This window comes from Bos taurus, chromosome 6 (assembly GCF_002263795.3).
Source record: "Bos taurus isolate L1 Dominette 01449 registration number 42190680 breed Hereford chromosome 6, ARS-UCD2.0, whole genome shotgun sequence".
Taxonomy (NCBI): Eukaryota; Metazoa; Chordata; class Mammalia; order Artiodactyla; family Bovidae; genus Bos; species Bos taurus.
In genome coordinates, this window is record NC_037333.1 from 71,990,486 (window position 1) to 72,004,360 (window position 13,875).

Below are 13,875 nucleotides of genomic sequence, written 5' to 3' on the forward strand. Positions count from 1 at the left end.
CAAGTTTTGTTCTGACTCCACACTTTGAAGTACCTTTTGGGGAAACGTTCAAGTTTGTCTGGTATGATCTGAACTCTTAACTTCTGATCCAGTGTAACAGCTACGGGCACTCACGGAACCACCTGCCTGCTCACAATGACAAGCATGCTTTATTCTCCCAAAATATGCTGCTCTTGACTCCATGGGGCAGGAAGGCTTAGGGCTTGAATTCATTCATTCCAACTGGTCACCAGCAATGCTACCACCCCAAGCACCTCTCATTTCTCAAAGTTTTGCTAGGCGAAGGTATCATCAGATTTAGTTTTCAGCGTTTCAGCCCTGCTCTGGGGTTGCGTATCTCTTAGGAGTTAAGCCACGACTTAAAAATATGAAATGCTGCCTTGCTTTAAGTTCTGTATATCCTATGCCCACTTTTATATGTGTCCTGTGTATTTGCTAATCCGGCTTAGTACATTCCAGGTCCTCCTCTTTAGACTTGCTTTCCTCTTGCCTTAGAAGCTCCTCTATTTCAGGAAACCCAGCAGAATTAAAAGCAAACTGAAACTTGAGCCAATGTAATGAAAAGGTCAAATAATTAGAACTCTTGAGCACTAATCGTTTGAAATATCACTTTGCTGAGCCTCCATTTCTTTCGTGGAAAGAAGGGGTGTAATAATACACACCTGGGTCTAGTTCACTGCTCTGTTGTAAAGTTCATATGATATTGTTGTAAGGAAAGTGTTTCTAAACTGTAAAGTGTTTGCTTATGGAAAATACTACTTTTTTTAGGTAACTAACTTATTTGGCAGTGCCAGGTCTTCCTTGTGGCATGTGGGATTTTAGTTGCAGCATATGGGATCTAGTTCCCTGACTAGGGATGGAACCCAGGCCCTCTGCTTTGGGAGTGCAGAGTCCTACCCACTGAACCACCAGGGAAATCGTTATGCATGTGTTCATACTAAGTCATTCCAGTCGTGTCTGACTCTTTGCCACCCTATGGGCTGTAGCCCGCCAGGTTCCTCTGTCCATGGGATTTCCCGGGCAAGAATACTGGAGTGGGTTGTCATCCCCTCCTCCAGGGGATCTTCCCTGACCTAAGGATAGAACCCATGTCTCTTATGTCTCCTGCATTGGCAGGAGGGTTCTGCACCACTAGCACTACCTAGGAAGCCCCAGTCCTTGTACTATTGTTTTTTAAAAACCATAGTTCAGTAGGGCATCTTCTGGGTAGCAAACTGGTAAGAATTGTAAGTTTCACTCTTTCTGAGTTTCAATCCCTTTTTTATCTTTCTGGAATGGTAATGCACAATGGTTGAAATAAGAACCTTTTTTTGAGAGAAAAAAAAAAATCAAATGCTGTATATATTGCTCCATCTTAAGAGATATTCCTAGATGGAACTTCTCGGTACTAACCAGATGAGGGTGGCAGGTTTTCTCATGAGCAGTTCTACATGTTGTATATTGATTTGAACTTAGCAGTTGATATTTTCCATAAAATGTTAGTTTCTTTGCTCATTCCTCACCACCACTCCCTAACATACTTTCATCTACTAATGAGAAAGCATTACTAGGACAGAAGGTGAGTAGTGAGGAAGTTAATAAGCAGGAACAATTATTCTATGAATTGGTGAGGAGAGTTTTTGAGGCTGTCTTGGCCTATGAGAATAATGACCAAATTGAAGTCGTTTTGAAATAATTTGTTCATGGGCTTGTCTTCCCCAACAAATTATAGGCTTTCCTTGGTGTTTATGTCATCTCTTACAGATTTCCATTTCTCCAGCACTCGTTAGGTGTGTCTACCACTTAATAGGTGCTCACTGTGTGTCTTTTGAACTGAATGTAGCCAATGGCATCTGGCCTGACTTGATTTAGGACAAAAGTTAGGAAGACAGTGCTCTGTGTTTTCAACAATCAGGACCTGCCATGTTCAAAACCAAAACATAACACTGGAAAAAATAACATTCTAGCCTCCTAATAATGCCCTTTGGTTCTCACTGCCCCAAACAACACAGAGCTGATTCCTATTTTTGAATCAGATACAGAAACCTCACAACAACATATATATTGAGTAATTGAGTAATATTGAGTAATTATTATGTGTCAGGCACAGTCCTAAATGTCTTAGACATATTGACTCGTTTAAGTGTTAGAAGAACAATAACACTATGTGATAGACACTCTTATTGTCTCCACTTAATATATGTGTAAAATGATGGAAATTATACACTTTCCCCAAGGAGATGTGTATAACCTTCTCCAAGTCACAAATGAAGTGAGTGGCAGAGCAGGCATTAAAACCCAGAAAGTGTAATTTCTGCATCCATGTTTTTAACCATTACACTGCCTTACCTCTGTGTACCAAGTAGCTAGGTAGATAGAAGCACCCTGATAGGTGGTTGCGGGAAGGGGGGCAGTCAAGCTGAGTGGTGCTCCTAGGACAGGAGTGAGGCTGTGTCCCCTGTCTGCTCCAGCTTCCGTGGGGTGGGGCTGGTCTGAGAGCAGAGCTTCTTCCCTGTGACACATTTCTCAACCCTGGTGACCAGACATGACTCTGACCCAGTTAAATGGATTAGTTGTGATTTTAGTTAATACTAGCAGCACCATCAGTCAGGCTAGCATTTTTTTTTCCCCACACATGCTCTTCTTTAATTGGTACAGATGTACTTGAAAGATGACATTATATGAATAATATAGTACACAAACGAGAAAGAGTTACAGCATCTGATAGAATGGGTCAGATGGGTTGGCTCCAACCAGATTAGCTGGCTCTTAGTGAGTATTGCTGCTATTTTAACCCCTACATGTACACAGTTTCGTTGACTTAATTAAGGAACTTCCTAAGACTATTGTTGGAACAAATCCTTCTGCGGTCCAGACCTTCTATAGCCATTTACAGAAAATAGCAAGATATTATGAAAAACTGTTGGAAGTGAATGACTTCCAGCAGTGAATTAATCATTAATTAACTTTGGACATAAAATTCTTTGCCTGAACACTGAGTTCTTTTCATTGATAGCCCAACTCATGTTCTAATCCAAAGATTTGTATGTGGAAACATAGGAAAACAGTGAAAATCAATAATAAAACCTTATACTCCTTTTGCGAAACAAGTGGAGCACTCAGTCTACCTCCTTAGAAATAAATGGGTAAATGAAAGAGGGCAATCCCATTTCCATAATCTTCTTAGAGGAGATCTCCATTTTGTAAGCAGGTTGCTTTTCAAAGGTTTATTTCTACTATTATTGTTATGAATTCAGAAATTTTTCTCTAGAAATAATACTGTAAACTATAGTATTATAATTATAGTAAATAGAATCCCAGGCTAACCCACAAAAGGGAATGTAACTGAAATGCTATATAATTCATAACTGGAAAAGAATAGAAAATAATCCTGATAAATTATCCTAGTGAAATTTAATAAGAAATCATTTCTTTATTTTGAAAGCAATGCTTAAGAAAAAGGAGTGTTGATTAAAATTTGACTTGAGAGAGATGAGGTTTTGGTGCAGATATGAAAGGGGTTTGGCAGGGAAAGTTTTGAGAATATTATAGGCTGATGGCACAACTTTGATGCCTGTGAAGTATGCAGAATAGTCCCTGACACTTTGTTGGGTGTGTAGTGAAGGCTTATGATCAAACGCATGTTGATTGAACTTTATTTTCAAAAATCACAGCTTATCTTTGTCTTGATGAAGGCATAGTAATTAGAGCTGCATTTTGTCTGTGTGTCCTAGAGGAACTAAGGAAGGGGAAAGAGGAAGAAGAAACGGGGAATGTTGAGAAGGATTGATGTGAAAAGCAGGTCATCTGAGATACGATTAACGATGTGAATGGTAAATAAAAAGCCAGAGGTTACTTTGCATGGTCCTCTCCTCCTCATCCTTTTAGCCAGTCCCTAAGTGCGCTGCTAGGCAAGAACAGTTCAGTTGCTGACCAGAGCTCTTTGTAGATAGGAAGGGAAAGAGAAGCAGAAATAAAGTTTTCTCCAAAGAGGGAATGTTTGTGTTTTTTTAACAGATGAATTATATGTAGGGGATACATGTTAAATAAATCCTCATTAATGAGTGAAAATACTAAACTGGTATGGAATAATGGAAAGATCACTGAGCTAGAAGTCAGAGCTGATTTCAACTTTAACACCTCTACTTAATAGTTACATTATCTTGGCTGAGGTTTGGTTTTTTCGGTTTGGGTTTTGTTTTTTGTTTTTTTAACTTATTTGAAATCTAGTTCTCTTCTCTGTAAAATGTGAATAAAAACTTCCCTTCCTGCCTATTTACTCTGGTTGTGATCCAGTGAAATTACTGAATATTATGCTCATGAAACAACTTAGAAAGCTGTAAAATAACATACACATTTCCAAGAGTGTTATGATTATTTCTTCAGCCAGAAAAAGTCAAGTTATTGGGTCAGATGACCTCTGAGATTGTTTCTCTTTTTAAATTCTGATGATGAGAATGGCCTGGGTTTTGAATTTTCATGTTATTCTTCATCAGCAGCTTAATGATGCCATGGACCTGAGAAAGGGGAGTACAGTGTCCCCCTAGGGCGTGTCCATGATCTACGCAGCACTTTGTACCTAGTTGCTACTTCAAAGGACAACTGAGGGACCCAAGAAACATTTTGAGTCACAGTGCTTTTTTAATATTCAGTCTATCTGTTAAATTAACATGGCCATATAATTTGTCATCACTTGAGTGGTGACATTTAAGTGTAAAAGGGATACTTGAATAATTACACCAGAACAACAGGCCTATATGAAAAATGTCCAGGCAAATCTAGACGTCCGGTCCCCTCATTACATGTAAAACGTTAAATTTCTCACTTTGGTGTAGGATAGTAAAAATTCTCCTTTGAATTTAGGAATCTGAGCTACTGTTATGTATTAGCAAGATGCAGGCCTTATTAGGATCTTGAGGACAGACCACATATACCTACCCAAAGTGTTGAATAGGAGGCTGCTTTTTGCTCTCAAGAAAGCATACTCTTGCAGCTCTATGGTTAAAAGGTAAGAGGATACACTACAGCTTCAAATTTCCTAACTTTCATTTTTATTTCAGTTTGAATACACAGAATAGAATTTATCTCACAGGGTGAATAATGCTTGGGCTTCGGCCTGCTTTGGGTATTGTTAGCAGAGTTGTACTAGAGCTTAGTAAGTGTGAATACCTATTACATATCAAACAGAGATTGGTCCTATGATCAAACATAAATAAAACAAAAATGGCTTGTACTAGAGATTTCCATGATACACAGCCAAGCCTTTTCAAACTAGATAAAACAGGAGGCATGAGACTTGTGAAGAAAACTGAATCATCAAGCCTTCTGTTTGAAAAATGTCTGATGCTCTAACACACGAAGAAATTAGACTTCTGTTATGGTATTTCTAAAGAAAACCATTAAACATAAAGACAAATTTGCACTACTAAACTTAGAATCAAGTAACAAAAGATCAACTTTCTGAAGTTGGTGGAGAAGAAAAATGGCACAAATAAGTCAAAAGGGCAGATTAACATTCTTTTTATGTTTTAGAGTATATTTTTAATATTAGTTTTTGTGTCAGCCATTAAGCTTCCTAATTATGTTTTATCTAGAACATTAATTACATTAAGTCAGTATTGAGGTGCATGTGTTTGTTGCATAGAAAAGGAAGGATGCTCAAAACCTTGAAAGCTGGGACTTCCCTGGTGGTCCAGTGGTTAAGACCCTGCCCTCCCAGTGCAAGGGGTCTGGGTTCCATCCCTGGTCAGAGAACTAGATTCCCCATGCTGCAACTATGATCCCTCATAAGACCTAGCACAGCCAAATAAAAATAAACTTTAAATTCTGATGATGGAAATCAGTCTGGTATTTTAAAAATTTGGTCCCTCTAAACCATGCATAGATAATTCAGAATAAAGTAGAACTGTCATATTTCTCTGTGGTCATTCTGTCACTTTAGAATGGTAAAAAATTAGTTTCTTTCTGAAAATATTCTCACTCCTGTGCCTGACTCTGAAGAGGGCTGTTCATTTGTAATTCTGGAGACATGTCATCATGATTTATTAATTTTCAAAATGTATGCTGGGTTATATAGTATTTTTGCCTGAGTCCTAATTACCTAGTAAGGAAAAGCAGTTGGGCACCTTCACGGGACTACACAGGCATGATCAGTAGATGTTCAGGCTGCTGGCTCACAGGCTGTTGAAACCTGCCCAGTGCAAGCAGGCGTAACTTCTTCAGGTTGTTTGTGCATTTGCTGGAAAGGTTCTTTGATAGAATGGAATTATCTCTTTGCACAAATACACTTGAATCAATTATTATTTTTTATGGTCCAACTACCATTCTTATTTTATGACTGTACTTTAAGTAATGGATAAAATGACACACACCTGGTTTCTTTGTAGAGCTCCAAATTATGCCAAAGTCCAACCATGCATGCTGCTTGTTGCCATGATACTCAGTTATATGGGCCTTATTTTTCCCCCATTGAGTGGTTTTTATGAACAGGTGTTCAGCTAATGGGATAAACAGAGGGCGTGCAGCTCTAGCCTAACCATTAACATCACAAAATAATTGGAAAGGACAGATATACCAGAAAGCTAGCTCTGAACCTACAGTAGATCTTTTCTCTGAGCATCAGATATAATTTTGCAGAAAGAGCCTGGATGGAGCATCAGAAGACCTGCATGCTCTTTCCAACAGTAGCACTTAAGTCTCCAAGCGACTTTGGACAACTCACTTAATTGTTTTGAACCTCCATTTCTTCATCTATAATTGAAGCTATAATCCTACTCCACCTGTCTCACAGGGTTGTTGTAGGATTCAGTGAGACAGATTAAGTTTATGAATATCACTATAAATTATAAACATGGTATAGATATAAGATACCATTGTTAAGGTTCTAATCCAGCTTTCAGTGGTTCAGGATACAATGTTGGGCAACTGATAACACCAGCTTTTGCGATCATTAATATAGCAAAACACCATAAAAACTTCACTCTGCTTTATTCCTAATAAGATTTCTTAAAATATTTCATTTGCTTTGTCCAGTAATCAGTCAGCAATACAAAGAAATGAAATGCTTCTAAAACTGCCAACTCAAGTTTAAGAAAATAACATTTTGAGAAGGAGTGATTGCTGAAGATCACGCTCTTTAAGTTCTAGAAAATTATTTCAATCAGTTTTTAAAGTCTTATAAAAGAAACTTAGTGAAGCTTCTAAATGTTTGAAATACTCGACTACTGCTGCTGCTAAGTCGCTGTAGTCGTGTCCAACTCTGTGCAACCCCATAGATGGCAGCCCACCAGGCTCCTCCGTCCCTGGGATTCTCCAGGCAAGAATACTGGAGTCGGTTGCCATTTCCTTTTCCAATGCATGCATGCATGCCAAGTCACTTCAGTCGTGTCCGACTCTGTGCGACCCCATGGATAGCAGCCCACCAGGCTCCTCCATCCACAGGAATCTCCAGGCAAGAATACTGGAATGGGTTGCCATTTCCTTCTCCATGAAATACTAGACTAGAAGTTACAATATCAGGCATCTCCATTTTGTATGGGCGACTCAATATTCCATATTGCTTAGAGAAAACACAGGCCATCTAGCCCACTCCACTCCAATCCCCTGTCTTCCACCAACCAGATCTAAATGGTGGTTGACTATACCTGTGAGGGTATTCATTATAGCAACATTTGTGAGAATTGTAGGCAGAAGAACTGTCTAAAACTAGAGGATTAGATAAACCAATGGATCAAGTAGCAGACTATTAAACTGGAGTTAGAAATAATGCATTGGAAATATTAGAAATATAATTGGCAACACAGGTAGACCATAAAAATGTGGTGTTGAGTTAAAAGAGAGAGCAAGAAAGAGGGAGACTGGGAGAGCAAAAGAAATAGAATGAGATATAAAACCTAAGAAGAGTCTTGTGTGTACTATGAGTTAAGGAATATGTTAATTCAACATGAGCCTAAAGACAAAAAAAAAAAAAGACTTTGAAGACGAAAATATTGTTGGACTGCCCCATCTTTCAGAGCTTGCCTGTATAATTCTTTCCAATGTATTTGCTGCATAATGAGGGAATATATTACAGCTTACCTCATATTCTTCATGTGCAGACTACCTGGGCTGGCTTTTTTCCCCAAAGGGCAAGGTGAATAGCTGGTCACTGACCTCCAGGTCCACATACTCCATGCTTTTCAGTGCCATCATCAAATGACTCTCTAGCCCTCTCTCACCCAATTTAAACAGCATAGGGTCCTTTTGCCACTCCTCATAGACTTCTTTCGAGCTAGTTTGAAAGACTTTCTTTCCTTTTGAACTGTGGAACCCTGAACTGGGTACCAGGCTAATGAAGGCAGGAGAAGCCCTCCCTCCTTCTTCACACATGCTTCATAAACCTCAGTTCTAGTCATCTCCAAAGGATGCTACTCTACTATTCACAAAGAGCGTGAAGAACATATAATAAAGTGATAGACACTTCCAGGCATAAATTATTGAATTAAAGATTTTTTAAAAACATATTTCGCTCCTGGACCAGTAGACTAGAAATCTGGAAAGGAGGGAGGGAATATAAGCACTGGGGAAAATCGTTTATGTAAATTTCCTCAGGGAGCAAGCACACAGGAAGGAAACGAAAATACATCAACAAAAACTAGACTGTCTAAACAGATCTGTCATGGCCTTAAGAATTACAGGAAGCTTCCTTCGTGATCCATCTAGATCTAATAGCTGGAATGAGCGCCATTAGTTTCCTGCCCAGTTACACAAGGAGATTAGAGTGGATCAGTGTCTGCCTTACGTTGTATGTGACTTTGTTTTTGTTTTAACATATAAAGATAGAATAGTTCATTCATGAGTGATCTGACTGGATTTTTATGTTTGATCACTTTTTATCAAAACCACCAGAAGTAAATCACAAGAAATTATACAAGGATGGGTAAAAGTAATATGCGTGCTAAGTCTCTTCAGTTGTGTCCGACTCTTTGCAACCTTGTGGACTGTAACCCTCCAGGCTCCTCTGTCCATGGGATTCTCCAGGCAAGAATACTGGAGAGGGTTGCCATGCCCTTCTCCAGGGGATCTTCCCGACCCAGGGACCGAAACTGAGTCTCTTAAGTCTCCTGTATTGGCAGATGGGTTCTTTACCACTAATGTCACCTGAGAAGCTTAACTTCTCTACTTTCAAAAGAGCTTCTATCATGTCCTAAACATGGCCATGCGCTAACAAGAGCCTAAAGCAAATATCAGAGTAACTTGACCTTGTGATTTGTTGATCACAAGTTTCCTTGAACCCCTAGCATTCATTTTGAACTTCTTTTTGGTTCTCTGGCCGGGCAGGATGGATACAATGCTTCCCACAGGGAACCTGAGTCACTGGGGAGTGAGTGACTTGGCAGAGAGGCCAGAATGAGGAGTGGGGAGGCCTGGGTTCACAGGCAGTTCAGCCTCCAACTAACCCAAGATACAGGGCAACTCACCCTACTCTCTTGTTCCTTCATATACTGTAGTCACAGATGACCAGATAGTATATTGCTCAAGGTCAGGTATTTTTTAGAATGAAAGGAGGCACTAGTAGTACTCCACTGGAACAACTGATGTTTTAGGCTTTTCCCTCCCACTTAAAATTCCATAATAGCTGAAGTAGAGCTGAAAATATAACAGGTTCCTGACCACCAGACTCCTGCTCTGCTTCCCAGGCTAGGCTGTCTGCCTTGCGAGGACCTGTCTACCTTGGAGATCTGTGGAGGAGTGTTTACTTTATCACCTAAAGATCAAGGGACTTCCCCAGCCATTAAAAAGGACAGCCTGATCTGCACCTGCTTGGTCAGGCATTCATACGACCCAGACCCTGCCTGTGCTCAGAATCAACAGCACTGGAACCCCAAAGCCACATCGAGGTCACTGGCAGGCAGGGGAGGCTAAGGGAACCGGGCCAGGAAGAGGGCAGATGCAGGCAACCACTGTGTGGGGACAGGCCCTTTCCTTTGCAGCCTCAAGCCTGTTCTCCACTGGCCCAAGGCCTGTGGACAGGACAGGTGTGGTCCAGGGGCCACCTTGGGATCCTCAGTTGTTGGGGGGTTCGGCACCACATGGAATTCAGGATCTTAGTTCCTGACCAGTGATTGAATCTGTGCCCCCTGCATGGAAGCACGGAGTCCCTCCTCAGGTGTTGGTTTTTAATAGGCAGGTTGCTGCTGCTGCTAATTCGCTTCAGTCGTGTCCGACTCTGTGTGACCCCATAGACAGCAGCCCACCAGGCTCCCCCATCCCTGGGATTCTCCAGGCAAGAACACAGGTTAGTACTTCATAAATCACTCCAGGCCACAGGCCACCCCTCTAACAATTTCATCATTGCATAGCCCTGTTCACCTGGCTTTTTCAATTTGGAGGAAACCATCAACAAAATCCAAAAACTGATGTGGGTGACAGATCATGACACAGCCCTAAAATATATATGTATATCCAAGAAAAGTAAGCCATTCCACACAGAGAGAATTTAGAAACAAAGATGAAGGGAAAATATTCAGACATGTCATACCAAGAAGGTAGAAATTCTGTCACTGTTTTACAACCCTATTTCATCAGTGGTGCAAACCTGTCACTTATTTAAAAAAAAAAAATTTTTTTTTTTGGTGAAACTGAACGGTAAGAAGAAGAAACATTTGGCTTCATCTGCAGCATTAAAGCAAATTTGAGGGTACTACCCTGGTGGCAACAGTCTAATCCTTTACCCCAGAGCTTGGGTCTGCTGTCTCCTGGTCTCCAGGGGCCCAGGACGATGCTCACCTTTCCCCTCCTCGCTCACGGCTGTTCTCACCAGTCAGGACTCTGTGCCGTGTAGCTCCTGTATCTGGCAGACTCTGCTTCCCCGGAGAGAGGTTCAGAACACCCTGATCACACCCCTCTTCAGAGGCTGGCCCTACCTAGTATAGCTACCACTTGCCAACAAGAGCTGCAGCAATCTGAGCTTTCCAAATGCAAGAAAGTCTGTCAGAGTCACAGGAACTAAGGGGATACCTTGCCCCAGGCTGCAGGACTGGGTCCCCAAGGGAGGAGGCCCCTTGTCACTAAGCCTGGGCAAGTTGCTCTGCCAGTGCCAGCCTTCTGCCCTGAGAAGGAAGCAGGTAATATTTATAGAGCCCTGGAAGCAGAATTTATTGACGTCTTAATCCCTACTGTGGGGGAAGGCAATGGCACCCCACTCCAGTACTCTTGCCTGGAAAATCCCACGGACGGAGGAGCCTGGTGGGCTGCAGTCCATGGGGTCGCTAGGAGTTGGACACAACTGAGCGACTTCACTTTCACTTTTCACTTTCGCATTGGAGAAGGAAATGGCAACCCACTCCAGTGTTCTTGCCTGAAGAATCCCAGGGACGGGGGAGCCTGGTGGGCTGCCGTCTATGGGGTCGCACAGAGTCAGACATGACTGAAGCGACTTAGCAGCAGCAGCAGCAATCCCTACTGTAGTGACCTGATGGTGACTTTCCATTTCTCAGAAAGATAAATGAAAGGCAGCCATCTCTGAGGAGGATGAATGCATTTAACAAAGAATAGACTCATTCATAAAAAGAAATCTCTTAGGGCCCACAATGTGTAGGAAGGTCCATATGGGAAGTGACTGCAGGACTTCTATTGAAAACTCCCAATTTTGGTATAATTTCCCCCAGTAAGTTGCCTGGGATTCTGAGTAATAGGGATATGGTGATGGTGATGGTTTAGTCGGGCAGGCTCCTCTGTCCATGGGATTTCCCAGGCAAGAATACTGGAGTGGGTTGCCATTCCCTTCTCCAAGGGATCTTCCTAACCCAGGGATTGAACCCAGGTCTCCTGCACAGCACATTTTGACTAAAACTTTGATTCTGCTGATTACTCCCTCCCAATGGTAATTATATTCAAAGAACTCCCAGATGTGTTATCTTGTTGAAACCTATGTAATATACCAGGGAGGGACATAACTCATTAAACAATCATTGTCTATTAACATTATTACTTTAATTAGTTTTCCAGAACTGGGTAAGCAAAGCCCTAAGGGATGAGACCCTAGAAATTGTTGGACTTGGAGGAGAAATGGAAGAAACCACCTGAAACATGGCAGGTGGCCCCGGCAGAGCAGGTGAGGCTCTGCGGCCCCAAAGGCAGACCTACACCTGCCCCTGCATGGACACAGGTGCCAAGGTGAGGGCCCCATAGGAAGAACAGAAACCACAAACTCCACTCTGCTCATGTTTCTGCCCCAGCTGCCCTGGGAATCATGATGAAAAGACCCGTGGTGCCAAATAGACTCATCCCAATGCTGAGAACCCGGGCTAGCGCCTGAAAGACCGACTTGGCTGTCCCCCAGAGCAGAGCGCCTGATGCATCCGCTCTGATTCTTTTCAATAATTATAATCCCCTGACTTAGATTAGATATTATGTAGGAAACAAAAGGAAGCTTTAGTTTTGAAACATCCCTTCTCACACGTTAGCACAATCCTTAAATAATGCACCTTTGAGGCTCTGACTAATTCGTCATGCCTGGCACCAGGAACATGTCTGGGTTCCAAGAATTTGCTGGAAATGCGCCAGATATCCTTCCCTAGCTAGAGTTGGAAGTGTGGTGCTGAGGACCCAGAAGCAGTGGTCTTGGGGGTCCCTCGTCCTCTGAGGTCCTATCACTATCCAATTGGGTCCCTGGCACACGATGGTCAAGGGGTTGGGGGTTCATGTGGCCGAGGGCAGGCCCTGCCCTGTCCATGTGTCTCATGAGTGGTTTGGGTTTCACTGGTTCCCATCCCCAGCTGCACATTAGAATCACCTGCAGAGCTTTAAACAGTATTACTGGAACCACCCATTCCTGGGTTCTGATTTAATAGGTGGGGGCGGGGCTCAATCCCAGGTATTTTTCTCGAGGTGCACAACCACCGCCTGAGATGATCTCTGGGACCCTTCCAGTTCTATAAAAGTCCACAATCTTGATGGTTTGGGCCTTCACTTTATTTACTGAGTTAATTTTTCCCCAAAATACTCGTTTCTCATTTTCATTATGTTGCTTAGGCAGATTATTAGAAATGCTTTTAGTTATCTAAAAAAAGGTGAATTGTTAAATTATTGCTTGTTGAGTATAACTGGCTTCTAACACTGCACGTTTAAAGTGTGTGATCTGATCAGTTTTCACAAGTGAGAAATGGTTGCCTAATCATGATAGTGAACACACCCATCACCCCCAAACCCTCCTAATCTGCGTAACTGTCTTTCCAGCTCCCCTGTCTCAGGTAACCACTGAGCTGCTTGCTGTTCCTATAGAGTAGTTTGCATATTTTATCATTTTGTGCAATGCAGTCTGTACTAATTTTTTGCTAGCTTCTTATATCCTTGTATTTGAGATTTCAAACTCTTTAAGAATAGAAGCCACCTTATATTTCTTTTCTCTTCCTCTTGGCCCCCAACTAACCTTTGCTCAGAGAAGCCCCTTAATCATTATTTGCTCGATGGAAATCAGACCTTTATGACCTTACAACTGAGCTTCGGTTTGGTGGCAAGAAGTGCCTGCTGTGTTAAGGGTCTTGACTCCCCACTACCTCTCTGTAGGTTCCTAGTCAGCAGCTTCAGCTCAGTTAAAAAATTATGCACTTTCTTAAATCTGAGTCTTTATTTAGGGTCATGGACTGCTGCTGCTGCTGCTAAGTCACTTCAGTCATGTCCAACTCTGTGTGACCCCAGAGATGGCAGCCCACCAGGCTTCCCCGTCCCTGGGATTCTCCAGGCAAGAACACTGGAGTGGGTTGCCATTTCCTTCTCCAATGCAGGAAAGTGAAAAGTGAAAGTGAAGTCGCTCAGTCGTGTCCGACCCACAGCAACCCCATGGACTGCAGCCTACCAGGCTCCTCTGTCCATGGATTTTCCAGGCAAGAGTACTGGAGTGGGGTGCCATTGCCT

The 13,875-nt window shown here is 42.1% G+C and overlaps 1 protein-coding gene across 2 annotated transcripts in view; it reads right to left on the minus strand.

Annotated features, from left to right (window-relative positions):
* Positions 1-13,875, minus strand: part of HOPX (HOP homeobox) — a 32,334-nt gene that overhangs the window by 16,824 nt on the left and 1,635 nt on the right. The window contains exon 1 of one of the 2 annotated variants that reach the window (XM_005207943.4): positions 10,747-10,817. The exons of the other annotated variant lie outside the window; for it this stretch is intronic. The gene's annotated coding sequence lies outside the window, so the exon portion shown is untranslated. Of the gene's footprint in view, positions 1-10,746; positions 10,818-13,875 lie in introns of those variants that run through there. 2 annotated transcript variants of the gene reach the window in all.